This window comes from Mobula hypostoma, chromosome 9 (genome assembly GCF_963921235.1).
Source record: "Mobula hypostoma chromosome 9, sMobHyp1.1, whole genome shotgun sequence".
Classification (NCBI taxonomy): Eukaryota; Metazoa; Chordata; class Chondrichthyes; order Myliobatiformes; family Myliobatidae; genus Mobula; species Mobula hypostoma.
Window position 1 is genome coordinate 26705829 of NC_086105.1, and position 27088 is coordinate 26732916.

Here is a 27088-nt window from a genome sequence, read left to right on the forward strand (position 1 = left end):
TTTTGACCTGTTCCACTGCGCACCACCAATGTAAATTGGGTCGTGCGGTCCACTACTCCCTCTGAAGTCAACAACCAATTGCTTCGTCTTGCTGACATTGAGGGATAGTTGATACTATATACTATACTATACTAAGCTCTGTAAAGGGAAGATATTACCAAGCACATATATACTCAAAGCCTTCTTTAAAATACTCAGCTTTTCCACTGATTCTTAGGAATTCTAGCCTACAACCATTGAAGATGGAGACTAGTATCTGAGAACCACGTGTCCATGTATTGGGTGTACACATAAACCAGCAAGAATAAAGAATACCACCTAACAAAACTATCCATTCCCTTATCCCAGGAGAAATTCCTGCCTCATCTGTGGAAGAGTTTGTAGTTCCCATTAGAGCCTCATGAGTTCTTCACAACCCATAGAAGCAGAGCGGACATAAATTATCTTTGATCATGAGGAACAGCTATAGACGAGAAAAGGGTAGAGAGTCAAAACTGAATCATAGATGATACTGCAATATGAAAGCAAGATAGAAAAAAAAAGTACTGACTATGCCCGGATAGGTAACAGTGTTTTGTGTACACTACTAGATTAGATTAGATTAAATTATGAGGACACACAGTCCTCTTTTATTGTCATTTAGTAATGCATGCATTAAGAAATGATACAATGTTCCTCCAGAATGATATCACAGAAACACAAGACAAACCAAGACTAAAACAACTGACAAAAACCACATAATTATAACATATAATTACAACAGTGCAAAGCAATACCGTAATTTGATAAAGAATAGACCATTGGCACGGTAAAAAAAAGTCTCAAAGTCTCTCGAAAGTCCCATCACCTCACGCAGATGGTAGAAGGAAGAGAAACTCTCTTCCTGCCATGAACCTCCAGCGCCGCAAACTTGCAGATGCAGCACCCTGGAAGCACCCGACCACAGCTGACTTTTGAGACCGTCCGAAAACTTCCAGCCTCCAACCAGTCCTCCGACACCGAGCACCATCTCTACCGAGAGCTTCGGCCCCGGCCCCAGCAACAGGCAATAGGCAAAGCCAAGGATTTGGGGCCTTCCCCTCCAGAGATTCTCGATCGCACAGTAGCAACAGCAGCAAAGCGGGCATTTCAGAAGTTTCTCCAGATGTTCCTCCGTGCTTCTCACGTCTGTCTCCATCAAATCAGGATTGTGCATGGCCCCTACTTAACAAATACAATATCATTTTGGAGCAGCCACACGCACCGCATTGCACCGCCACCTTCTCCTCCCCTCCTCCCACTGAAGCAGTGGAACTATGGCAAATCCCACTGTGAGGTAGAATGGTTGACAACTATGCAAGACAAATAAATAACTCAGCTATATATATATATAGTTAGACACCATTTGGAGTACTGTGTTCAGCTCTGGTCACCTCAACCTCATTACAGGAAGAATGTGGATAATATAGAGAGAGTGCAGAGGAGAATTACAAGGACGTTGCCTGGATGGGGAGCATGCCTTATGAGAATAGGTTAAGTGAACTTCGCCTTTTCTCCTTGAAGCAACGGAGGATGAGAGGTGACCTGATAGAGGTGTATAAGATGAGAGGCACAGATTGTGTGGATAGCCAGAGGCTTTTTTCCAGGGCTGAAACAGCTAACACAAAGGGACATAGTTTTATGGTGCTTGGAAAAAGGTACAGAGGGGATGTCAGGGTTAGGTTTTTCACACCGAGTGGTGGGTGCATGGATTGCACTGCCGGTGACAGTGGTAGGGGTGGATACAATAGGGTATTTTAAGAGACTCCTAGATAGGTTCACGGAGTTTAGAAAACTAGAGGGCTATGCAGTTGGATAATTCCAGGGGAGGGGAGGAGAAGATGCTGGCATGACACAGCGCGCACGGCCGCTCCGAAATTGTATCGTATTTGTAAGTAGGGGCCATGCACAATCATGATTTGATGGAGACAGACGTGAGAAGCACGGAGGAACATTTGGAGAAACTTCTGAAATGCCTGCTTCGCTGCTGTTGCTACTGTGCGATCGAGAATCTCTGGAGGGGAAGGCCCCAAATCCTCGGCTTTGCCTACTGCCTGTTGCCAGGGCTGGGGTCGAAGCACTCGGCAGAGATGGTGCTCGGTGTCGGAGGGCTGGTCGGAGGCTCGAAGTTTTCGGACGGACTCAAGAGTCGACTGTGGTCGGGTGCTTCTAGGGTGCTGCATTGGCAAGTTTGCGACACCGGAAGTTCCTGGCAGGAAGAGAGTTTCTCTTCCTTCTACTGTCTGCGTGAGATGATGGGACTTTCGAGAGACTTTGAGCTCTTTTTTTTAAACAGTGCCCATGGTCTGTTCTTTATCAAATTACGGTATTGCTTTGTCTGTTGTAACTATACGTTATAATTATGTGGTTTTTGTCCGTTTTTTTAGTCTTGGTTTGTCTTGTGTTTCTGTGATATCATTCTGGAGGAACATTGTATCATTTCTTAATGCATGCATCAATAAATGACAATAAAAAGAGGACTGCATGTCCTCATAACCTAATCTAAGTTTCTAGAGTAGTTTACATGGTCGGCACAACATTGTGGGCTGAAGGGCCTGTAATGTGCTGTAGATTTCTATGTTCTATAAAGGCACAAAAACTATCACTTTGAGTGAAGGACACAAAGGACACCATTTCAGACAATCTAGTGTCTCTTAAAATGTTGTTCTGGTTATTAAAGCTAAGTGAAAAATGTCATCACTGAATCATGGCTGAAGGATGGCTGTAGTTGGGAGCCAAGTGTCCGAGGTTACATGTTGTATTGGAGGGAAAGGAAGGTAGGCAGAGAAGGTGGCATGGCTCTGCAGGTAAAGAATGGCATCAAATCAGTAGAGAGAAGTGACATAGGATCGGAAAATGTTGAATCCTTGTGGGTTGAGTTAAGAAACTGCAAGGGTAAAAGGACCCTGATGGCAGTTATATAACGGGGCTCCCAACAGTAGCGGGGCTGTGGACCACAGATTACAATAGGAAATAGAAAAGGCATCTCAAAAGGGCAATGTTATGATAGTCATGAGAGATTTCAACATACAGGTCCATTGAGAAAATCATGTTGGAAATGGATCTTAAAAGAGTGAGTTTGTTGAACGCCTATAAGATGGCTTTTTAGAGCAGTTTGTCATTGAACCTACTAGGGGATCAGCTATACTGGATTGGGTGTTATGTCATGAACTGAAGGTGATTAGGGAGCTTAAGGTAAAAGAATCCTTAGAAGGCAGTGATCACAATATGGTTGAATTCAACTAGAAATTTGATAGGGAGAAAGTAAAGTCTGATGCAGCAGTATTTCAGTGGAGTAAAGGAAATTACAGCGGTATGAGTCAGGAGTTGGCCAAAGTAAATTGGAAGGAGATGCTAACACGGATGACAGCAGAGCAGCAATGATGTGAGTTTCTGGAAAAAATGAGGAAGGTGCAAGATAGATATATTTCAAAAATGAAGAAATACTCAAATGGCAAAATAATACACCTGTGGCTGAGAAGTGAAGTCAAAGCAAACGTAAAAGCAAAAGAGAGGGCATACAACAAAGCAAAAATCAGCAGAAAGGCAGAGGACTGGGAAGCTTTTAAATACTTACTGAGAGCAACTAAAAGAATCATTAGGAGGGAAAAGATGAAATATGAAAGGAAGCTGGTAAGCAGTATCAAATTGGATAGTAAAACCTTTTTCAAATATGTAAAAATTAAAAGCGAGATGAGAATGGATACAGGACCACTAGAAAATGAGGCTGGACAAATAATAACGGGGGACAAGGAGAAGGCGGATGAACTAAATGAGCACTTTGCATCAGTCTTCACTGTGAAAGACACTAGCAGTGTGCCAGATGTTGAAGGGTGTGAGGGAAGAGAAATAAGTGTAGTTACTATTACTGGGGAGATAGTGCTCAAAAAGCTGAAAGACCTAAGGGACAATAAGACTTCTGGACCAGATAAACTGCACCCTAGGGTTCTGAAAGAGGTAGCTATAGGGATTGTGGAGGCATTAGTAATGATCTTTCAAAAATCATTGGATTCTGGCATGGTGCCAGAGGACTGGAAAATTGCAAACGTCATCCATTCTTTAAGAAAGGAGGAAGGCCACCGAAAGGAAAGTATAGACCAGTTAACCTGACCTCAGTGATTGGGAAGATGTTGGAGTCAGTTGTTAAGGATGAGGTTAAGGAGTACTTGGTGACCGAGGACAAGATGGGACAAAGTCAGCATGGTTTCCTTAAGGGAAAATCTTGCCTGAAGAACTTGTTGGAATTCTTTGAGGGGATTACATACAGGATAGATAAAGGGAATGCAGTGGATGTTGTATATTTTGGACTTTCATGAAGGTCCAAATATAAACCTTTGACAAGGTGCCACACGAGCTGCTTACCAAGTTAAGAGCTCAAATTATAACAGAGAAGTTACTGGCACGGTTAGAGCACTGGCTGATTGGTAGCAGGTTTGTTGCCAAGTTTGCGGATGATATGAATATTGCAGGGTTTCACAGGGGTCGGTGTTGGGACTGCTTCTTATGCTGTATATCAATGATTTCGATGATGAAATAGATGGCTTTGCTGCAAGATTAGATTAGTGGTAGTGCTGAGAAAACAGGTAAGCTGCAGGAGGACTTAGGCAGATTAGGAGAATGGGCAAGGGAGTGGAAAATGACATACAATGTTGAAAAATGCATGATCATGCAATTTGGTAGTAGAAATAAATGTGCAGACTATTTTTTAAACAGGGAGAAAATCCAAAAGTCTGAGATGCAAAGGGACTTGGGAGACCTTGTACAGAACACCCTAAAGGTTAACTTACAGGTTGAGCTGGTGGTGAAGAAGGTAAATGTAATGTTAGCATTCATTTCAAGAGGCTAGAATACAAGAGCAGAGATGTCATGCTAAGTCTTTATAAGGCACTGGTGAGGTTGAGTATTGTGAACAGTTTTCGGCTACTCATCTAAGAAAATATGTGCTGGAATTGGAGAGGGTTCAGAGGAGGTTCACAAGGATGATTCCGGGAATTAAAATGTTATCATATGAGGAACATTTGATGGCTCTGGGTCTGTACTCGCTGGAATTCAGAAGGATGAGGGGGAACCTCAGTGAAACCTTTCAAATGTTGAAAGGCCTAAACAGGGTAGACATGGAAAGGATGTTCCCATTATAAGGGAGTCTAGAACAAGACGGCACAGCCTCAGGATAGAGGGGCACCCATTTAAAGCAGAGATGTGGAGAAATCGCTGATTAGACACGGCATCAAAGGTTACGGGGAGAAGGTTAGGGAGTGGGGCTGAGGAGGGGGGGATAAAAGATCAACCATGTTTGAATGGCAGAGCAGATTCGATGGGCCAAGTAGCCTAATTCTGCTCCTATGTCTTATGGTTTTAGTATGTCACTCCAGCAAAGCTACTGTCATTCAGGCGTTACGAGTTATCACAAACAGATCAATTTTTGAATAGGCAATGTTTGATTCTTCAGTTTTTGACATAACAGAGACCATACCCACTTTGGCTTCTACCTTTTTCCTTTCCAGCCCTGACGAAGGGTCTCATCCCAAAACGTCAACTCTATGAATGCTGCCTGACTTCCTGTGGCACTTTCTGTGTGTGTTACTCAGAAGATTAAAGATCATCTTTATTTCTCATCCGTGCATCAAAATGTCAAAACTTACAGCAAAATGTGTCATTTTGCATCAACAACCAACACAGTCCGAGGACTGTGCAGGGGACAGCTTGCAAGCTTCTGGCACCAACATAGTAGACCTACAACTCGCCAACTCTAACCATATATCTTCTGGAATGTGAGAGAAAACTGGAGCACCTGGAGGAAACCCATGTGGTTACAGGGAGAACATACAAACGACCTACAGATAGTGGCAGGAATCAAACTGTAAAGAAATTGCGCGAACCACTGCACTACCATGCCACCCAGCATCTGCAGAATCTCCTGTATTTACAACTGTTATTGTAACTACTTTTCTAAGCAGTGTTATATTTGCAGCAAGATTTTAAGTCACACTAGCCACATATGTTCATATGTATTGAAGAGCTTTTTTTCAATTATTTTGCTTGGTAACTTTGCCCATGCACTCAATAACAATGAACTAGCAGAAATTTAGTCATCTTTAATCCATTCAAACCTGGCTATTCCATCAATTTTAAATGTTTAAGTGTTTACAATAGGAGGGGAATTACTATTTCAACATATTTCAACATTAAGAAATGGATCTTCGAAAGTTTTGTTGAAACCCCTCCATGGGAATTAGAATTTACCTTGTTGACAGTGCCCTTCCTTGACTTCATCACAAACTGATTCTAGCTACATGGCAAGTACTTTAAAAAATTGCTCTTTCAAAATGACAAGTAATCTGGTTAAGATAAAATATTTTATAACTTCAAACTTTATGTTCATGAGAAATTATGTGGAAAAAATGGACTCAGCTCGGATTAAATCCAAGGAAGGACAGAAAATATTTTATGCTCATTAAAGTTGCTGAATCTCCCCTCTTCATTTTTTTTAATGTTTTGCGAAAATTATCTATATTTTAAGCTTAGCATCTTGTGAATTATACACTCAGTGGCCACTTGATTAAGTACAAAAGTGGAGCTGGTGCAGTCTTCTGCTGCTGCAGCCCATCCACTTCGACGTTTGACATGTTGTGCATTCAGAGATGCTCTTCTACAAATCACTGCTGTAATGCATGGTTATTTCATTTACTGACAGTTTGAACCAGTCTGGCCATTCTCCTCTGACTTCTCTCAATCTTAAAAAAAAGCATTTTTATACACAGAACTGCAGCTCACTGGATGATTTTTGTTTTAAGCACCATTCTCTGCAAACTCTAGAGTCTTGAGAGTGAAAATCCCAGATCAGCAGTTTCTGAGATACTCAATCCACCCTATTTAGAACCACTAACACTGGACAACAAATATTTTCGAAAGTGCTGCTTCCTCAGATTTTTTTGTGGTTTATGATAGACTGCTTGAAGTTGAACCCAAATATAATTTCAGACTACTTGTATTGTGTAGGAATTTGGAAATACTAGAAATTAACTTTTATTGAATATAATCCATTTAATTACATAACGATGCTAATCCTTTGCAATAGTTCCACAAAACTAAAAATGTTTTGTTAATGATTTTCATTTGTAATCAGTGCCTGAGGCTTCTCACTCAAGTGTCCTACAATAATCAGCCAGCATTGACAGATTCCATTTGCCCTGACACCACTTCTCCATGACTGCAAAGTCCTGGTGAAACCTTTCACCATGCTCGTCACTGACAGCACCAAGATTTGCAGGGGAGAAGTCTAAATGGAAATGCAGAAAATGAATATTTAATAGCATGGTGTGCTCTTCATGGTCTTGTATACTTGAAGCATGTTGTCAACCAGCTACACATAGTTCAGTACTCTGTCGTTGCTAAGAAAATCTTCAACAACATATTTTGAATGCCTTCCATGCAATTTTCTCCAGTCCCACTAGAAGTTCTTGGAATTGCCTGTCATTAATAACCTATTTTATTTGTGGACCAACAAAAATGTCATCTTTAATCTTGGCATCAGTTATTCTGGAAAACATCTGTCTCAAATTTCAAAATCCTTCATGGAAATGTTTGTGCCTGGTGACGGCAAATTCCATCCTTGCAGTCTTGAATTCAGAAATTCTGCTTTTGCCTTTGACAAACCCAAGACTCTGACCAGGCCATTTAAGTCAGAATGAGTTATCAGGTGAGGCTCACTCGACATTGACAACTCTGTATGAGTTTTCCATTCTTGGCTCATGCATCATGGCATCTTCCTCAGCCTCGTCTAGACTCCTCGTCTCTGGTGGCTTTGGTACTGGAAGACTCTTGTCATGCGGCACAGGTCTCATGGCTGAGGGGAGATTGGGGTATTCAAATGAGTTCTTGCTTTTAGCAGAGAAACCCAGACATCCCACCTCTCCTGGAAGTTCCGGGAGTCTCCCACATATTGATAGCAGCTCCCTGACGCCTGTGAATTATATACAATATCCCGGAAGTTGATTTTTTTTTGGGGGGGGGAGGGGGAGGGCATCCTGATTGGTCTCACATTGTGCTAAGTAGACCTATCAGTTTTCTCTGTGGGCGGGCTTTAGAGTTGACCTCTCTCTCTCTTTCATTGTCCATCAGTTCAGTTTAGTGTCCTGCAGCGCCGTGGCAGAGTGTTCCAAAAAAAGAAAATATAAAACGTACTTCACCCCAGACTACACTGAAATGTACCCCTGCCTAATAGGGATCAAAAATAATGACAGTGTTGCTCGCTGCACTGTTTGCAACAGTGACTTTCCTATTGCCCATGGTGGGTTAAATGACTGTAAAAGACATGTTGAGGTGAATCCTGGATTAGGTCTCAACTAACCTTGAAAGACTGATGCCAAAATACAAAAGTTTGCCAGTTGATGAGTTCTGGGGGAAGCTGTCCAAAGTAAAATCTGTGAGCAAAGGGCAGTTGAGATTCAAAGAGATCTGCCAGTTGATGAAGCTGCTTTTGGTGCTGCCAAATTCTAATTGTGATGTAGAAAGGGCATTCAGCATGGTGCGTCACATTAAGACAGAATTCAGAAGTCAGCTGTCTCACAAAACACTTGTGAATCTGATGTCTTGCAAAATTTACAAATTCATTGACACAGTCTGCTCTGAGGTTGAGACTTACAGTTGAGACCTCCCTGAAATGAGTTTTTGCAGGGTTGGTTGTCTGGACCCAGACACACTGGTCAAAGAGAAGTAGCAGTATGTCACATGATCCGTCTGCTCCGCCATATCATCAGGACAGCAAATGGCATTGACGTCTGAGTACCTCTGAGCCAAGCTCTAAGATCGACAGCCCATGCTGCACAACAAATGTGAGTAGCCCAAGCTTTGTTTTGGTCACCAATTTTACACCCAAAGTAGAGCCCATAGCACCAGCAGTGAGGACTACGAAGGTATGGACAAGGGAAGCACAGGAGCGCCAACAGGACTGCTTTGAATCGGTGGATTGGACTGTATTCAGGGGTTCATCTTCAAACTTGGGTAAGTATGCTGCAGTTGCTACTGACTTCATTAAAACCTGTGTGGATGAATGCGTGCCTACAAGGACTTACAGTACATTCCCAAACCAAAAGCCATGGATGAATCAGGAGGTACGTCGTTTGCGGAAGGCTAGATCTGTGGCATCAGGTCTGACAACCCAGGCTTGTACCAGAAAACCAGGTATGATTTGCAGAGGGCTATTTCAAGGGCGAAGAGACAATTTCGAATGAGGTTGGAGGTGACATCGGATGTACAACAACTCTGGCAAGGTTTGCAAGACATTACTTCCTACAAAGCAAAACCCAATAGCATGAATGGCAGCGATGCTTCACTAAATGAACTCAATGCCTTCTATGCCCACATTAAAAGGGAGAATATAATTACAGCTGTGAAGATCCTTGCTGCGCCTGATGACCTTGTAATCTCTGTCTCAGAGGCCGATGTTAGGCTGTCTTCTGCCTTGCAAGGCAGAAGGTCCCAATGGAGTACCTGGTAAGACTGCGAAAACCTACGCCAACCAACTGGCAGGAGTATTCAAGGACATTTTCAATCTGTCACTGCTACAGGCAGAAGTTCCTACTTGCTACAAAAAGGCAACAATTATACCAGTGCCTAAGAAGATTAATGTGAGCTGCCTGAATGACTATCACCTGGTAGCACTCACGTCTAGAGTGATGAAATGTTTTGAGAGGTTGGTCATGACTAGACTGAACTACTGCCTCAGCAAGGACTTGGACCTATTGCAATTTGCCTATCACCACAATAGGTCAACAGCAAATGCAGTCTCAGTGGCTCTTCACATGGCTGTAGACCACCTGGACAACACAAACACTACGTTAGAATGCTGTTCATCAACTATAGCTCAGCATTTAATACCATCATTCCCACAATCCTGATTGAGAAGTTGCAGAACCTGGGCCTCTGTACCTCCTTCTGCAATTGGATCCTGAACTTCCTAACCAGAAGACCACAATCTGTGCAGATTGGTGATAACATCTCCTCCTCGCTGACGATCAACACTGGTGCACCTCAGGGGTGTGTACTTAGTCCACTGCCTGACTCTCTATACATCCATGACTGTGTGCAAGGCATAGCTCAAATAAATTTGCGGGTGATACAACCATTGTTGGTAGAATCTCAGATGGTGACGAGAGGGTGTACAGGAGCGAGATCAGCCAACTTAGTGGAGTGATGTCGCAGCAACGACCTTGCATTCAATGTCAGTAAGGCAAAAGAGCTGATTGTGGACTTCAGGAAGGGTAAGACAAAGGAACACATACCAATCCTTATAGAGGATCAGAAGTGAAGAGAGTTCCTGGGTGTCAAGATCTCTGAGGATCTAACCTGGTCCCAACATATTGATGCAGTTATAAAAAAGGCAAGGCAGCGGCTATACTTCAATTAGGAGTCTGAAGAGATTCGGTATGTCAACAAATATACTCAAAAACTTCTAGAGATGTACCATGGCAAGCATTCTGACAGGCTGCATCACCGTCTGGCATGGAGGGGCTACTGCATAGGACTGAAAGAGGGTTGTAAATTTAGTCAGCTCCATCTTGGGTACTAGCCTACAAGGTACCGTAGACATCTTAAAGGGGCAGTGTCTCAGAAAGACAGCGTCCATTATTAAGGACCTCCAGTACCCAGGGCATGCTCTTTTCTCACTGTTACTATCTGAGGTAGGAGGTACAGAAGCCTGAAGGCACACATTCAGCAATTCAGGAACAGCTTCTTCCCCTCTGCCACCCAATTCCTAAATGGATATTGAACCCTTGGACACTACTTTTAATATATATTATTCCTGTTTTTTGTATGATTTTTAATCTATTCAATATATATACTGTAATTGAATTATTTATTTATTTATTACTATTACTTTGTTTTTTCTTCTATAATATGTATTGCATTGAACTGCTGCTGCTAAGATAACAAATTTTACAACACATTCCGGTGATAATAAACCTGATTCTGAAAGAAGTAAATAAATTAGCATAAAATTAATTTTATTTAAACTCATTTATTGACAATTGCAGTTAATGCAGTCTTGTGTTACAGAAGATCATTGTACATGTTTTTAGGACACAACATCCCTGCCTCTCGTAACACCTGGGTCACCTGCACTGCACTGAATATTCATCTTCCTATTAATGAATGTGAAAAGATGTTGAAAGCATTCAAAGGTTATTAAAATGATAACAGAATGGGCAGATTACCAATGAAAAATCATGGCGGTAAAGGTGCGTAACAAGAATCGGCTGAAACAGATAGCAGACTACAGAAAGAGCACTCACTCTTCATAAACGTGGTCCTCAGGTGCAAGATGCTTTCAGTTTCTGTAATTGGCAAAGGTGTGGCCCATACGCCATTCCTCCATCATAATAATTACTCAAGCCATCTTCCATTTCATCTGCCAATTAAAATGAATGTTTCCAACAGGTTGCAAAACACAATATTCCAGACAGCAGGGAGAAATGCCTTAGTTGCCCTTGCCCTAGCAACCATATTTGTGTGTGGGTTCATCGTGCTGCGTACAGAACTGAAATGCACAATCAACAAATGTCACTACATGCAAAGGTTCTGCCTTAGCTCAGAGTTGTGAAAGACGGGCCTAGCCTCGTTACTGCGTTAAGTTCCATTCTGTTGGTTAATGCCACACTACCTGTCCCTCAGAGAAACACACACAAAATGCTGGAAGAACTCAGCAGGCCAGGCAGTATCTATGGAAAAAGAGTAAACAGTCGACGATTCAGGCCAAGACCCTTCATCAGGACTGGAAGGGAAGAGGAGATCAGTCTTCTGAAGTCAGACTACAGACCCCAAAAAGTGTAGTAAGGATGTGGTCTACAAATGACAACTAAAGGTAGAAAATGCATGCCAAAAGGGCAATGTCACAATAGTCATGGAGGATTTCAACATGCAGGTAGATTTGGGATCTGGCGCCTATCTGATTTTCCCCAGAAGGGGATTTTCTAGAATGCCTACAAGCTGGCTTTTTATAACAGCTTATGATTGAGCCCACTAAGGGATCAGCTATTCTGAATTTGGGTGTTATGCAATGAACCAGAATTGATTAGAGAGCTTAAGGTAAAAGAATCTTTAGAGGCAAGTACTCGTAATTCACCATGGAATTTGAGAAGGAGAAGATAAAGTCAGTATTACAGCGGAGTAAAGGGAATTACAGAGGCATGAGAGGAGTTGGCCAAAACTGACTGGAAAAGAACACTGGCAGGGATGATGGCAGAGCACAATGGCTGAAATTTCTGGAAGCAATTCGGTAGGCAGAGGATAATTACAGCACAAAACAGAAGAAGTATTCCAAAGGCAAGATGACACAACCATGGCTAACAAGAAAAGTCAAAGCCAACATAAAAGCCAAAGAGAGGGCATACAACAGAGCAAAAATTAATGGAAAGTAAGACGATTAGGAAGCTTTTAAAAGCCAACAGAAGGCAACTAAAAAAGTCATTAAGGTAAAGATGGAATATGAAAGTAAACTAGACAGTAATATTAAAGAGGATATCAAAGGTTTCTTCAGGTACATAAAGTGTAAAAGAGAGGTGAGAGTGGATACTGGACCACCAGAAAATAATGCTGGAGAGATAGTAATGGGGGACAAGGAAATAGCAGATGAACTGATAAGTATTTTGCATCAGTCTTCACTGTGGAAGCAGAATGGTGCAAGTTCCAGAGTGTCAAAGGTCATAAGTATGTGAAGTTGCCATTGCTAGAGAAAAGGTTCTTGGGATACTGAAAGCTCTGAAAGTAGGTAGGTCACCTAGACCAGATGGTGTATACCCCAGGGTTCTTAAAGAGGAGGCTAAATAGATTGTGGAGGCATTAGAGATGATGTTTCAAGAATTAGATTCTGGAATGGTTCCGGAAGACTTGAATATTGGAAAAGTCACTCCACTCTTTAAGAAGGGAAGAGAGGCAAAAGAAAGGAAATTATAGACCAGTTAGTCTGACCTCCGCGATTGGGAAGATGTCGGGAGTTGACGGTTAAGGATGTGGTTTCGGGGTACTTGAAAGCACATGGCAAAATAGACCAAAATCAGCATGGTTTCCTTAAGGGAAAATCTTGCCTGACAAATCTGTTGAAATTCTTTGAATAAATAGTCAGCAGGGTGTTGTGTATTTAGATTTTCAGAAGGCCTTTGACAAGGTGTGACACACAAGGCTGCTTAACAAGTTAAAAGCCAATGGTATTACAGGAAGGATACCAGCATGGATAAAGCATTCGCTGATTGGCAGGAAGCAAAGAATGGAAATAAAGAGAATCTTTTCCGGTTGGCTACCATTACTAGTGGTGTTCCACAGTGGTCTGTATTGGGACCACTTCTTTTTACATTATATGTGAATGTCTTGGATGACATAATTCATGGCCTTGTTTGCAGACGATACGAAGATAGGTGGAGGGCCAGGTAGTTTTGAGGAAGTAGAAAATCTACAGAAGGACTTAGATTAGGAGAATGGGCAAAGAAGTGTCAAATGGAATACAGTGTCAGGAAGTGTATGGTCATGTGCTTTGGTAGAAGAAATAAAAGGGTAGACTATTTTCTAAATGGAGAAAAAAATTCAAAAATCTGAGGTGCAAAGGGACCAGGGAGTCCCTGTGCAGGATTCCCTAAAGGTTCATTTGCACGTTGACTCCGTGGTGAGGAAGGCAAATGCGCTATTAGCATTTATTTCAAGAGGACGAGAATATAAAGGCAAGGATGTAATGCTGAGGCTTTATAGGTGCCTTCACGAAGTATTGTGAGTAGTTTTGGGCCCCTCATCTTAGAAAGGATGTGCTGAAACTGGAGGGGGTTCAAGGGATTGAACGGCTTGTCATATGAAGAGTGTGTAATGGCTCTGGGCCTGTATTCACCAGAATCTCACTGAAACCTATCGAATGCTAAAAGGCCTTGATAGAGTGGATGTGGAGAGGATCTTTCCTGTGGTGGGAGTCTTAGACCAGAGGGCACAGCCTCAGAATAGAGGGGCATCCTTTTCAGAGTGGAGATGATGAGAAATTTCTTTAGCCAGAGAGTGATGAATCTGTGGAATTCCTTGCCACTGGAGGCTGAGGAAGCCAAGTCTTTACATATATTTAGAGCAGAAGCAGAGGTTGGTAGATTCTTGGTTGGTCGGGGCATAAAGGGATACGAAGAGAAGGCAGGAGATTGGGGCTGAGAGGAAAAAAGGATCAACCATGATGAAATGGCAGAGCAGATTTGATGGCCATATGGCCTAATTCTGCTCCTCTATCTCATGGTCTAAAAATACCTTTGACTGCAAGCTCATTGGGCAATGGTCAGAATGGAATGTAAAGGGTTAAAGAAGATTACAGATCAGCTTTGTCACATGTACATTGAAACATGCAGTGAAATGTGTCGTTATGGGTCAATGATCAACACAATCCAAGAGCTCTGCTGGGGGTAGCCCAAGTGTCACCACACTTCACACACCCTAACTGTACATCTTTCGAATGTAGGAGGAAAGCAGATCTCTCAGAGGAAACCCACACAGGGAGAACGTAAGATGGTGGCAGGAATTGAACCCTGATCAATGATCACTGGCGCAATAAAGCAATTGCTCTAACTAGTACACTACTGTGCTGCCCACAATGTCCTGCAGATGCTACAGGTGACGGACACAATGAATACTTATATGCATTTGACAGAATGTCTCACTACCAGAACAAGCCAACAAGCACCAGGACCTCACTTGACCAGCAGTGAGAGAGGCCCAACCCATTAGATTATCCCTGCATAGTTGAACTATCATTCCCATTGCATGCTATCCTTAAAGAGTGCCTTAATGTGGATAAAATGATCATCCAACAGACATGCTGGAGCATTTCAGTAAGTCAGGCAAAACCTAAAGAGGGAAATAAATGGTCGATGTTTCAGAGTGAGTTTCTTTATCAAAACTGGAAATCCAGCATCTGCTGAATTTCTTGTGAGATGATTGCCCATGTCTTTGCAGTTTGTGCATTTATGATCATAACACAATAGAGAATTAGGCCATTCGGCCCATTGAGTCTTCTCTGCCATTCCGTCATAGCTGATTAACTAACCCTCTCAACCCCATTCTCCTGCTTTCTCCCTGTAACCTTTGACACATTGACTAATCAAGAATCTAATAAACTCTGCATTAAATTTTCTCAATGACTTGGCCTCTACAGCCATCCATGACAATAAATTCCACAGATTCAGCACCCTCTGACTAAAGAAATTCTTCATCTTTGTTCTAAGTGGACGTCCCTCTATTCTGAGGCTGTGCCCTCTGCTCCTAGACTGTCCCACTGCAGGAAACAGGAATTAATGGTAAGACTCTTGGCAGTGTGGAGGATCAGAGGGATCTTGGGGTCTGAGTCCATAGGACACTCAAAGCTGCTGCTTAGGTTGACTCTGTGGTTAAGAAGGCGTACGGTGCACTGGCCTTCATCAATCGTGGGATTGAATTTAGGAGCCGAGAGGTAATGTTGCAGTTATATAGGATCCTGGCCAGACCCCACTTGGAGTACTGTGCTCAGTTCTGGCCGCCTCACTACAGGAAGGACGTGGAAACCATAGAAAGGGTGCAGAGGAGATTTACAAGGATGTTGCCTGGATTGGGGAGCATGCCTTATGAGAATAGGTTGAGTGAACTCGGCCTTTTCTCCTTGGAGCGATGGAGGATGAGAGGTGACCTGACAGAGGCGTACAAGATAATGAGAGTCATTGATCAGAGACTTTTCCCCAGGGCTGAAATGGCTAGCATGAGAGGACATAATTTTAAGGTGCTTGAAAGTAGGTACAGAGAAGATGTCAGGGGTAAATTTTTTTACGCAGCAAGTGGGGAGTGCGTGGAATGGACTGCCGGTGGTGGCGGTGGAAGCGGAATCAATAAGGTCTTTTAAGAGACTTCTGGATGGCTACATGGAGCTTAGAAAAATAGAGGGCTATGGGTAAAGCCTAGGTAGTTCTAAGGTAGAGACATGTTCGGCACAGCTTTGTGGGCTGAAGGGCCTGTATTGTGCTGTAGGTTTACTATGTTTCTATGAAACATCCACTCCATATCCACTAATAGGCCTTTCAATATTCGATAGGTTTCAATGAGATTCCCACCCCCTTACTCTTCTTAACTCCAGCGAAGCATCAACCCCTCCTCAGCCGTCCACCCTTTCATTCCACGAAATCATTCTAGTGAGCCTCCTCTGGAGCCTCTGCAATGCGAGCACGTATTTTCTTATGTAAGGGGCCCAAAATGCTCATAATATTCCAAGTGTGGTCTAACCAATACCTTATGAAACCTCAGCATATTCTAGTCCTCCTGAAATGAACGCTAAAATTGCACTTGCCTTCTTTTACCACCAACTCAAGCTACAAATTAACCTGATAGCAATATTAGATTTACGCCACAGGTACCGCTTAAAAAAAACATGTCCCTGCTTATAAAGACTTTGCAAAGCATCACTTAGATGATACTGCAAAGATGTGGAAGAAGGTCTTCTGACCAGATGAGACTAAAGTGGAACTTTTTGGCCTCAATTCTAAGCAGTACATGTAACATAAATCTAATACTGCACAATCAGACAGGTAACATCTTTCCCCTATTGTAAAGTACACTGGAGCTAACATCATGCTATGGGGATGCTCTTCAGAAGCAGGTCTGGAAATCTGGTCAGGATTGATGGGAAGATGAATGGTGCTAAGTACAGAGAGATCCTGGATAAAAATCTGCTAGCCTCTGCCAGTAAGCCTAAACTAGGGAGGAAGTTTATCTTTCAGCAGGACTATGACCCAAAGCACACTGCCAGAGCAACCATGGAGTGGCTTCAAATGAAGAAAATTGATGTCCTTGGGTCACCGATTCAGAGCCCTGACCTTAACCGATCAAGCATCTCTGGCAAGACCTTAAGATTGCTGTTCACCATCACTTCCCAACTAACCTGGCACAGCTTGAGCAATTTTGCAAAGAGGGGCAAGTCTTGCTCCATCGAATGGTGCAAAGCTAATAGAGACTTATCCAAAAAGACTGCTGGCTGTAATAGCTGCAAGGGGTGGTTCAACTAAGTAGTGAGCAGAGATGAATACTTTTGAACTGCTGACATTTAAGTTTTAGAACTTCCAGTTTTTCATGCTTTACAATGTTTCCTGTTTTTTGAGCTCAACTGGGAAAAAGGAGCTTGTGATTCACGCATAAAAATTCTCAGTTAAATTGATCAAAATCTCTAGCTGTAAAACTCATTTATGGGAACAAACAGTTGAGGACTGAATATTTTTTCAAGGCATCTGCCACTTCTTTGTCCATTCTCCCAGTCATCGTAGCCCTTCTGCAGATTCCCTGCTTCTGCAACCTGCCTTTGTATAGTCTGCGAACTTGGCCACAAAGCCATCAATTCCATCATCCAAATCTTTGATATACTGTATAATGTTAAAAGAATTCCCAATACCAACCCCTGCTGAACACCCTTAGTCACCAGCAGCCAACCAGAATAGGCCTGGTTTATTCCCACTCTTTGCCTCTTGCCAGTCAGCCAATCTTCTATCCATGCTCATACCTTTCCTGTAGTACCATGGGTATTTATCTTAAGCTGCCTCATGTGTGGCATTTTGTCAAAGGCCTTCTGAAAATTAAACAACATCCACTGACTCTCCTTTTTCCATCTTGCTGTTATTTCCTCAAAGATTTTCAACAGATTTGTCAGGCAACATTTTCCCTTAAGGAAACAATCCTGACTTTGGCCTACAACCCTGGGGTGTAGACCATTTGGTCCAGGTCATTTATCTACCTTCACACCCTTCAATTTTCCAAGCACCTTCTCTCTAGTAATAGCAACTTCATTCACTTCTGCTCCACAACACTCTTGAACTTCCAGCATACTATTAGTGTCTCCCACAGAGAAGACCGATGCAAAATACTTGATCAGTTCATCCGCCATTTCCTTGTCCTCCATTACCTCCACTCCAGCATCATTTTTCAGTGGTCTCATATCTACTATCGCCACTTTTTTACTCTTTATACATCTTAGAAAACTTTTGGCATCCTCTTTAATATTATTGCCTAGCTTACCTTTGATTTCCATCTTTTCCCTTCATGACTTTTTTCGTTGCCTTCTGTTGGTTTTTAAAAGCTTCTCAATCCTCCCACTTCCCACACATTTTTGCTCTATTATGTGTCCTCTCTTTGGGTTTTATGTTGGCTTTGATTCCCTTGTCAGCCACAGCTGTGTCATCCTGCCTTTAGAATACTACTACTTTGGGATGTAAATATCCTGTGCCTTCTGAATTGCTCCCAGAAACTCCAGCCATTGCTGCTCTGCCATCATCCCTGCTAGCGTCCTCTTCCAATCAACTTTGGCCAGCTTCTCTCTCAAACCTCTGTAATTCCCTTTACTTCACTCTCAAACTGCGTGGTGAATTCTATCACACTATGAACACTGTCCCATAAGGGGGTTCTTTACCTTACGTTAAGCACTCTGATCAATTTCGGTTCATTGAACAACACCCAATCCAGAATAGCTAATCCCTAGTGGGCTCAACCACACTAAAAACGCCATCTTGTTGGCATTCTACAAATTCCTCCTCTTGGGCTCCAGCATCAACCTGATTTTCCCAATCTACCTACACAATGAAATCCCCTATGACTATCATAACATTGCTCTTTTGATACGCATTTTCTATACCCTATTGTAATTTGTAGCCTACATCTTTGCTACTGTTCAAAGGTCTGGAAAAAACTCCCATCGGAGAATTTTTGCCCTTGCAGTCTTTTAGCTCTACCCACAACAATTCTACATGTTCTGATCCCATGTCACGTCTCTCTTAAGGATTAGATTTCATCTTTTACCAACAGAGCCCCAACCACCCCCTCTGTGGGTTCTATGTTTTGATTCTATGTGTCTCCTTGAATGTTAAGCTCCCAGCTATGATCTTCCTTCAGCCACAACTCAGTGATGCTGCCACATCATACATGCCAATCTCTAACTGTGCTACAAGTTAATCTACCTTATTCCATATATTGCTTGCATTTAAATATATCACCTTCAGTCCTGTATTTGTCACCTTTTTTGATTTTGCCCCCATGTTACACTTCAACTCATCCCACTGTCTGCAATTTTGCCCGATCATCTGCCTGTTCTTCCTCACAGTCCCTCTACACAATGCATTGACTTGTACACCAAATGACCCCATCCTCAGCTCTATCACTCTGGTACCCATTCCCCTGCCAAATTAGTTTAAGCCTTCCTCAACAGTTCTAGCAAACCTACCCACAAGAATATAGGTTCCCCTCAGCTTCAGGTGTAACCAGTCCTTTTTGTGCAGGTCATACCTTCCCCATAAGAGATCCCAATGATCCCTAAATTTGAAACCCTGCCCCTTGCACCACTTTCTCATCTGTATTATCATCCTATTCCTGCCATGAGTGACACGTGGTACAGGGAGTAATACCTTGGAGGTCCTCTTCTTCAGTCCCTTCCCTAATTCCCTATACTCACTGTGCGGGACCTCTTCCCACTTTCTACCCATGGCACTGGTACCAACATACACCACAACCTCCGGCTGCTTGCCCTCCCTCTTGAGAAATTTCTGCAGCCACTCTGAGACTTTCTGGACCCTAGTATCAGAGAGGCAACACAACATCCTGGTATCTCTTTTGCAGCCAGAGAATCTCCTGTCTGTCCTTCTAACTACTGAGTCTCCTCTCACTGTAGCTCTGACTGACTTTACCCTTTCCTGCTGAGTATCAGAGCAAGCCACAGTGCTACTGGCTTGGAGGCTGCTGCTGTCTCTTCGTAGGTCATTCTCCACCCCAACCCCCACAGCAGTGTCCAAAAGAGGAAACTTGTTGCTGAAGGAAATGGCTACAGGGAAACCCTGCACTGACTGCTTACTTCCCTTACTTCTCCTGGTGGTCACCCATCTATTCTTTGAAGCTTGCACTTTGGATATGACCACCTCAGTAAAAATCTCATCATGGTGCTTTCAGCCTCCCAGATGGTCCTGAGAACATTCAGATCCAGCTCCCATTCTTTGCAAAAATGTCCGAAAAAAGATGCAACGGTCTCTGTTGCTGATGCTTTTTTGCTGGTATGGGGTGGGGGCATTGCCTTGCTGCTGCTTGTGCATGGGAGGGGGGAGCTGGGGGGGGGCTTTCATGTACTAACATTTAACTGTCATTCATTCTTTGGGGCACTCCTGTTTTTGTGGATGTTTGCGAAGAAAAAGAACCTCAGGATGAATATAGTATACATTTTTCTGTCATTAAACGTACTTATTGAATCTGTTGTGGTTCATCCCAAGCAGTTAAATAATAGGAAGCTTTCTGACCAATAGGTCAGATTAATACCAAAGCAAACATCATGTTACTGACAGATCAACAACTCTGTGAAAGAAGCTCTTTGGTCTGCCTAAAGCTTCTTGGTCTTCCAGTACAAGAAGATTCTGTGAGGGAATGCTGTCATTTGGCCCAGACCAGGCTGCAGGAGTGCATGCTAGGAAAGCACTGAAGCTTGCTGCAGCTAACGCAGAGGCTTTGTGGCGAAGGATTACATTCAAAATGCAAATACACAAGACATTGAGAGGGTGAGTCTTGTGTGAATACCTCTCAAATTCTAAGATTGAATTGGCCAAGAAGGCCATGTGTGCAATCATGTTCTGTATACAGAATATGATAACTTTACAAATGAATAGGACCTATAATACTGAATGTAGGCAAAATGACACCAGGAATGCAAAAAGAAATTCATGCAGAGCTTTCTTGGTATTTCTTCTATATACTTCATGGATAAGTTTCATTTTTGAAATATATTTTTAAAAAACACTGGATAGACTAGGTTTGTATCTACAGGAATTTAGAAGAGGAAGAGAATGTAGCTGAAACATAGAAGATCCAGGGCAGTCTTGACTGATTGGACATGGGAAGAATGTTTCCTTCTGAAGGAGAGTTAGAACCAGTTATCTGTTTAAAAATAAGGAGTCATCTTTTTAAGGCAGAGATAAGGTAAATGTTTTCTCTCAAAAAGTCAAGAGTGTTTGGAACTCTCTTCCTCAAAGGGATGACCTCATGAAGGCTTTTAAAATTATGAGGCATATAGTTGTAGTCACAGTCTTTTTCCCCCCAAGCGAAGGAGTCTAAAACGAGAGGTCATGGGTTTAAGGTGAGAGAGAAGTTTTTAAAAAAAATCCAAGAAGCTAGTTTTTCCACACAGAACTCTCAAAGGAGCTGGTGGAACCAGAATACAGTGTTTAAGGAATTTGGGTAGATACCTGGATAAAAAAAAGAGTAAAGGGACACAGGGCTAATGCAGGATTAGCATAGACAAGCATCATTGTAAGCATGGACAAACTGGGCAAAAAGACCTATTTCTGTGCTGTACAGTTCTATGATTCTAATTAATGACTCCGAAGCATATAGCCACATTAGGCTCTCTAGGTTATTTTGTACTCAGCATTAAAATAAGCTTTAAAACTCATCAGATATGGTTCGACCTACAGAGTGACCAGCAAACATCCCAAAAATAATTGTGGATATAAGTAATTGAGTTTATATGCCTCAATCTTATTTCCTTCAACATGTAGAATGTTAGTGTACCAAAGTAAGGTTTTTGACTAATGTCCAACCACTTTTATGTGCAATGAAACCACTACTTTCTCTAAATCCCAACTTCTCTTTGGAAGAAGCAATGACCTCCACCATTCCCTGTGGCAAAGTGTTCCTGGTCCAAGAAATATCTTAGCTTCCATAAATACAATTTCCTAAACCAACACCAGCAATTGAACTTTTCATCATTGTACAGAGGTTGTCATGAGCCTGTCAAGCTTCTTTCCCGTGAAAACTATACATTACATATCTCCAACCCTGCTAGACAACTTGGCAATTCGAAGCTACGATCAACCAGGTGTACTTTTGGAGGTTGTAGATGCTGTAGTGCAGAATAATATCTTATTGGAGTGGCCCAATAATTGTTATAACCCATGCTTCTAGGATTCGATTACATTTTAATCAGTCCTCCAGAAAACAGAGCGAGCTGTATAAACTAAACATTCACCCGCATTGTTATTTCTAATACTCGGCATTGGAGACAGAAGGAAATAAGGCTGAAAATACTGCAGCAGATCTCCCAGAACACAACAACTGCGGTACCGACATTTACTCTCCGTTCAACTTTGATCAAAGGCATTTTTCGACGAGCAATGGGGCATCTCGGTGGCGGCGAAGAGCGCCAGATACCGTCAACGAACCACAACTCCCCCAGGCCTACGTTTATCCCAAGGCAGAAGTTTTATCTCCCAATCCTACACAGGGCTCCGGGCGGTCCGAATCTCCGCCATTACCCCGCTCCTATTGCTGTTGCTGGAGCCAGGGCCAGTGGCAGGGGCCGGTACTTAGGAGGCTAACCGACTGCTCACCTGTTCAACAGCCTCCGCCAACCTGGCGCTTGGGTCTACCTGTTCCTGGGCAGCAGCGCGCGCCCTCCCACCCGGAAGTGTTTGTCACGTAGCCGCGCTGCGCGGACTTCCACATGGCGATATGTTCGCCGGCTCTCCGGCTGCAGAACGGGCATCTTTCGGACACCCGGAGCCTCTCCGCTGTAGACAGCACCTATGGGGGGAAAGAGTTATTAATACTTGCATTTTAAATTAAAATGCAAAATAACTTGTTATGCAGTATGCCAAAATTTCTCGCCCCGAAACGTCAACAGTTTATTCACTTCCGTAGATGCTGCCTGACTTCGAATGTTGTGTGTGTTGCTTCGGATTTGCTCAACATCTGCCGAATAACTTGTGTTAAAAATTCCTCTGGTCTTTGCACACAGTCATTTTCCCTTCGGGTTGTGCGGTATCTTGAGATCTTGTCCAGCTTAAGTTTCATGTTTGTTCCCACCAGACAATACAACTGATTTTTGTAAGAAGTCCTGCGATGTTTCGGGCCAACAGCCTTCATCAGGACTGGAAAGGAAGGGGTTAAATAAAATGGCTAAATCTGTGAAATTCCAGGATACGAAATGATACAGAGCGAAAACAAGCAGACTTTGGAATTTACAAAAAAGAAACCACATTGATCTCAATGAGCGGCGAAACAGCCTCGAGGGCTAAGTCCTGTACAGTATTCCGATTTCCATGATCAAATGATCAGATTTTCATTTTTTGAATCATTTAAACTATTCATATCACTTTTCCCGTAGAATGCATGAATCCAATTTGGATCCATCATTTCTACCCCTTTTGGTTATTTGCAGGACTTATTTTTTAAAAGAAAACTATTTGTGTTGTCTGGGTGGGAACAAACATGAAATTGTGGTTGGGCAAGGTCAAGATACTGTGATACCCAAAGGGAAAGTGACCCTGTGTAAATGACCAGAGGAATTTTAACCTACTACATTGTAGTGCTTATTTTAATTTAAATTGCACATATTAATTACTCTTTTCCTTCTACCCTCACACCTCAACAAGAACCACTTGGTTTTATCAAATGTGCAAGCATATTGACAAACAGCTGAAAAAAATTAAGATCAACAACAGAACTTATGAGGGATGCTCCTAGCAAGAAACCGATCGGAGAGTCCCCGGCGACACATACAAAATGCTGGAGGATCTCGGCAAGTCAGACATCTTTGGAGGGAATAAACAGTTGACGTTTTGGGCTGAGCCCTTCATCAGGATTGGAAATACAGGAGGCAGAGCTCCACCGCAAAGTCTCTTCGAGGTATACCTATCCTGAAGAAGTTTAAATCTTCTTTTTCATGAGAATTCAATGAAACCCTGCACACTGCTCCCCTCTGTTATCTGCCCTTTTTGGCTTCTGCCTGATGAAAGTCCTGATAAGAGTTGTCAGCCTGAAATGTTAACTGTTTATTCACCTCCATAGATGCTTCCTGAATTGCTGAGTTTCTCCAGCGTTTTGTGTGTGTGGCTCAGTAATTCCAACATCTGCAGAATCTTTGTGCTTTTGAGAATCTCCAGGTTTCTGAATGAATTTTCAAAACTGAAAGCTTGTGGCATAAGCAATTCAGGATTATTGGGCATGAAATTTGACTGTTGCTGTCGTATGACATGATAACAGTGAATCGGCAGACTATTTTGCACAATAGTCAATGACTAAGAAAATTCAGTGAGTTTTAGAATAGGGAATAAATTGTGAACAGTTTTGAGCTCATCTAAGAAAAGATGTGCTGGCATTGGAGAGGGTTCAGAGAAGGTTCACAAAGATGATTCTGGGAATGAAGGGGTTATCACATGAGGAACGTTTGATGGCTCACTGGAATTTAGAAGGATGATGGGGGGGAATCTCATTAAAACCTTTCAAATATTGAAAGGCCTAGGTAGAGTAGATGTGGAAAGGATGGGAGAGTCTAGGACAAGAGGGCACAGCCTCAGGATAGAGGGGCATCCTTTCAAACAGAGATGCAGAGAAACTAGAGGGTGTTGAATTTGTGGAATTTATTACCGCAGGCAGCTGTGTAGGTCAGGTCGCTGGGTGTATTTAAGGCGGAGATTGATAGGTTCTTGATTGGACACGGCATTAAAGGTTACGGGGAGAAGGCCAGGGTGTGGGACTCAGGAGGGGAAAAAAGAATCAGCATTTGATATATTATCAAATAGCCTAATTCTGCTCCTTTGTCTTATGGTCTCAGATTCACCACCTTGTTTAAATCTATTACCAAAGTTGAATTTCACTCATCTTTTATTCTGCTGTCAATGGTACACTGGTTTGGCTGGTTACAACAGATATACAATGTACTAGAAGAATCAGGTCCATACTAGAAGTAAATCACATTTCAAAACTACCATTAAGAGAACAGTTTGTCCAAAGATAGCCTTAAGGTGATATTTGTACTGCAGTAAATTAGCTTTACCTTCATCCTAAGGCAATGTAGGTCTTATGGTTGGCACAGCTCACTAATGATTGGTTGTGCAGTCTTGCAGAAAGAATGTTTAATCTGACAGTTTTTTTAAATCCTTGAATAGTACATTCTTGGGCTTGACAGAGCATGTATTTATAACTTTCTTATGTTCAAGGAGGATCAGCTATTTTACAGAATAAACATTAATGCAATCGTGAAGCAGAATTGTGCTAAAAGCATTATAATTAATGTTTTCTTTATAATGCAATAGCATACTTTAACTTTAAAGAATGTTAACTTTACATATGCTGTTCTGTCAGGGTCTTACGCCGTGCAAATTAATTTAGATTATGAAGACACGTAGTCCTCTTTTATTGTCATTTAGTAATGCATACATTAAGAAATGATACATTACTTTATCCGGTGTGATATCACAAAACACAGGACAAACCAAGACTGAAAAAACTGACAAAACCACATAATTATAACATATAGTTACAACAGTGCACAATACCATAACTTGATGAAGAAGTCCATGAGCACAGTAAAGTTCAAAGTTTCTCAAATGTACCACATCTCACGCAGATGGGAGAAGGAAGAAAAACTCCCCCGCCATGCCGACCACAATCCGACTCTGAGTCATCCGAAAACATCGAGCTCTGATCAGCTCTCCGACACCGAGTACTGAGCGCCATCTCTGTCGGAACGATTCGACCTCCTTCTCAGTCGCCAAAAGCAGGCAAGGCCGGGGACTTTGAGGCCTACCCTCCGAAAGATTCCCAACCACACAATTGCATATCAAATAACAATTCCATGAAAAATCCTTTCAGCAAGTATATTATCTGATATATAAACAAAATGCTGGGATGTGGAGAAAATTATCTGAAAAACCATGTACCCAGGAAATTTGAAGGAAGATTCTAAAATATTGTATGTAAGGTTTGATTCAGTGAACATGACTGTGTCAAACTGCTCAGCTAGTCTTGGGATGGCTCTTTAATTTTCACATCAGTCCCTATATTTTACTCATTCAATTGATATAGGCTGTTGCAGACTGAGCAAACTGACCTCCCTTAATGGAGTATTTTGAAAGATGACTGGAGCAGAACAACTTGCTGCATCCAATTAAGTCCGTTGGTTGTCAGGTGGTCTGCTCGGTTGTACTCTTTTCCTGTTTTGTCACAACAGCTGTCACACAATTGAGTGGATTTTAAGACTATTGCAATCAACCACATTTGGCCAGGAACTGCATTCGGGCCACAATGGCAGGTTAAGTCTTCTGAAGGTATCATTGAATCAAGTGGTGGTACGATACGCACCCAACCGTGCCAGTTTCCGGAGAGTAAACTAGCTCTCTGGAATATGGATGGCTGGCTCGGCCCCTTTAAAGATTCGGGGCCGTCCCACTAATTAGCGATCATGTTTTGGGTGCCAAGAATTGAGTATTTAAGGAGCACCTGAATGGAGCCTCAGGGCTCAAACATAAGCCCTACCAGTGATATCATCTCGTGTTTGTTTTGTGCTCAGTTCTCGATCCAGTCTGATACTCCAGCTAGGATCCAAACTATCTGCATGAAGGACTCTCATCACAAATGGATATTTATAAAAATCTTATGGCCGTTGATATTGATCTGTTTTTTAAAATTCCAGGTTGTTATATGAATGTCAATTGAATATCTGCTAAGCTTTTATGTTACTGGTCCAGTAATTTAAATGCTAATTCACTGCCAAACCCCTTCATAAAACCCCAAAATATCAAATTGACTTTGCATCCTATACTGTTGTTTCAATAACTAGTTGTATGCCATGAAAGAATATTTCGTAACCAATAGATGATGAAGAAATCAACAGGGACATTAAGAAATATTAGTAAGAACTTACCTCTCGGACTAAAAAACTGTTGATATTGTCACCTCCTTGTTTGTGTCAGTGTTCATTTACATTCTTCTCAAGTGTTTTCAATCTGGACCTAAAATAGCACCTGAACTCTTTATCCTTTACAACTACAGTGAATTACCTTTGTGGACACACAAAAGCCACTACATTGTGTCCATTAACTAAATCATATTATGGCATTTATTTTTTATCTACTGATAATGAGGATACATTAAGATAGCTAACACTGGTGAGGTACCAATATTTAATTTAACACAGGTAATTCTCAGATGTACACAATTAGAAAGTGGCGATTTTTGACAGAAATCCACGATTGTACACTGGACTGCATCACCATAACCCTACTCTATATGC

At 42.2% G+C, this 27088-nt stretch overlaps 1 protein-coding gene across 3 annotated transcripts in view; it reads right to left on the bottom strand.

Moving 5' to 3' along the window:
• LOC134351576 (coiled-coil domain-containing protein 91-like) overlaps window positions 1-22486 on the bottom strand; it is a 208120-nt gene extending 185634 nt beyond the window's left edge. For 2 of the 3 annotated variants that reach the window (XM_063057915.1, XM_063057917.1), the window contains exon 1: window positions 22404-22486. The gene's annotated coding sequence lies outside the window, so the exon portion shown is untranslated. Of the gene's footprint in view, window positions 1-11312; window positions 11398-22403 lie in introns of those variants that run through there. The other variant, XM_063057916.1, reaches the window with a different exon arrangement.
• Between the last annotated feature and the right edge of the window lie 4602 nt (window positions 22487-27088).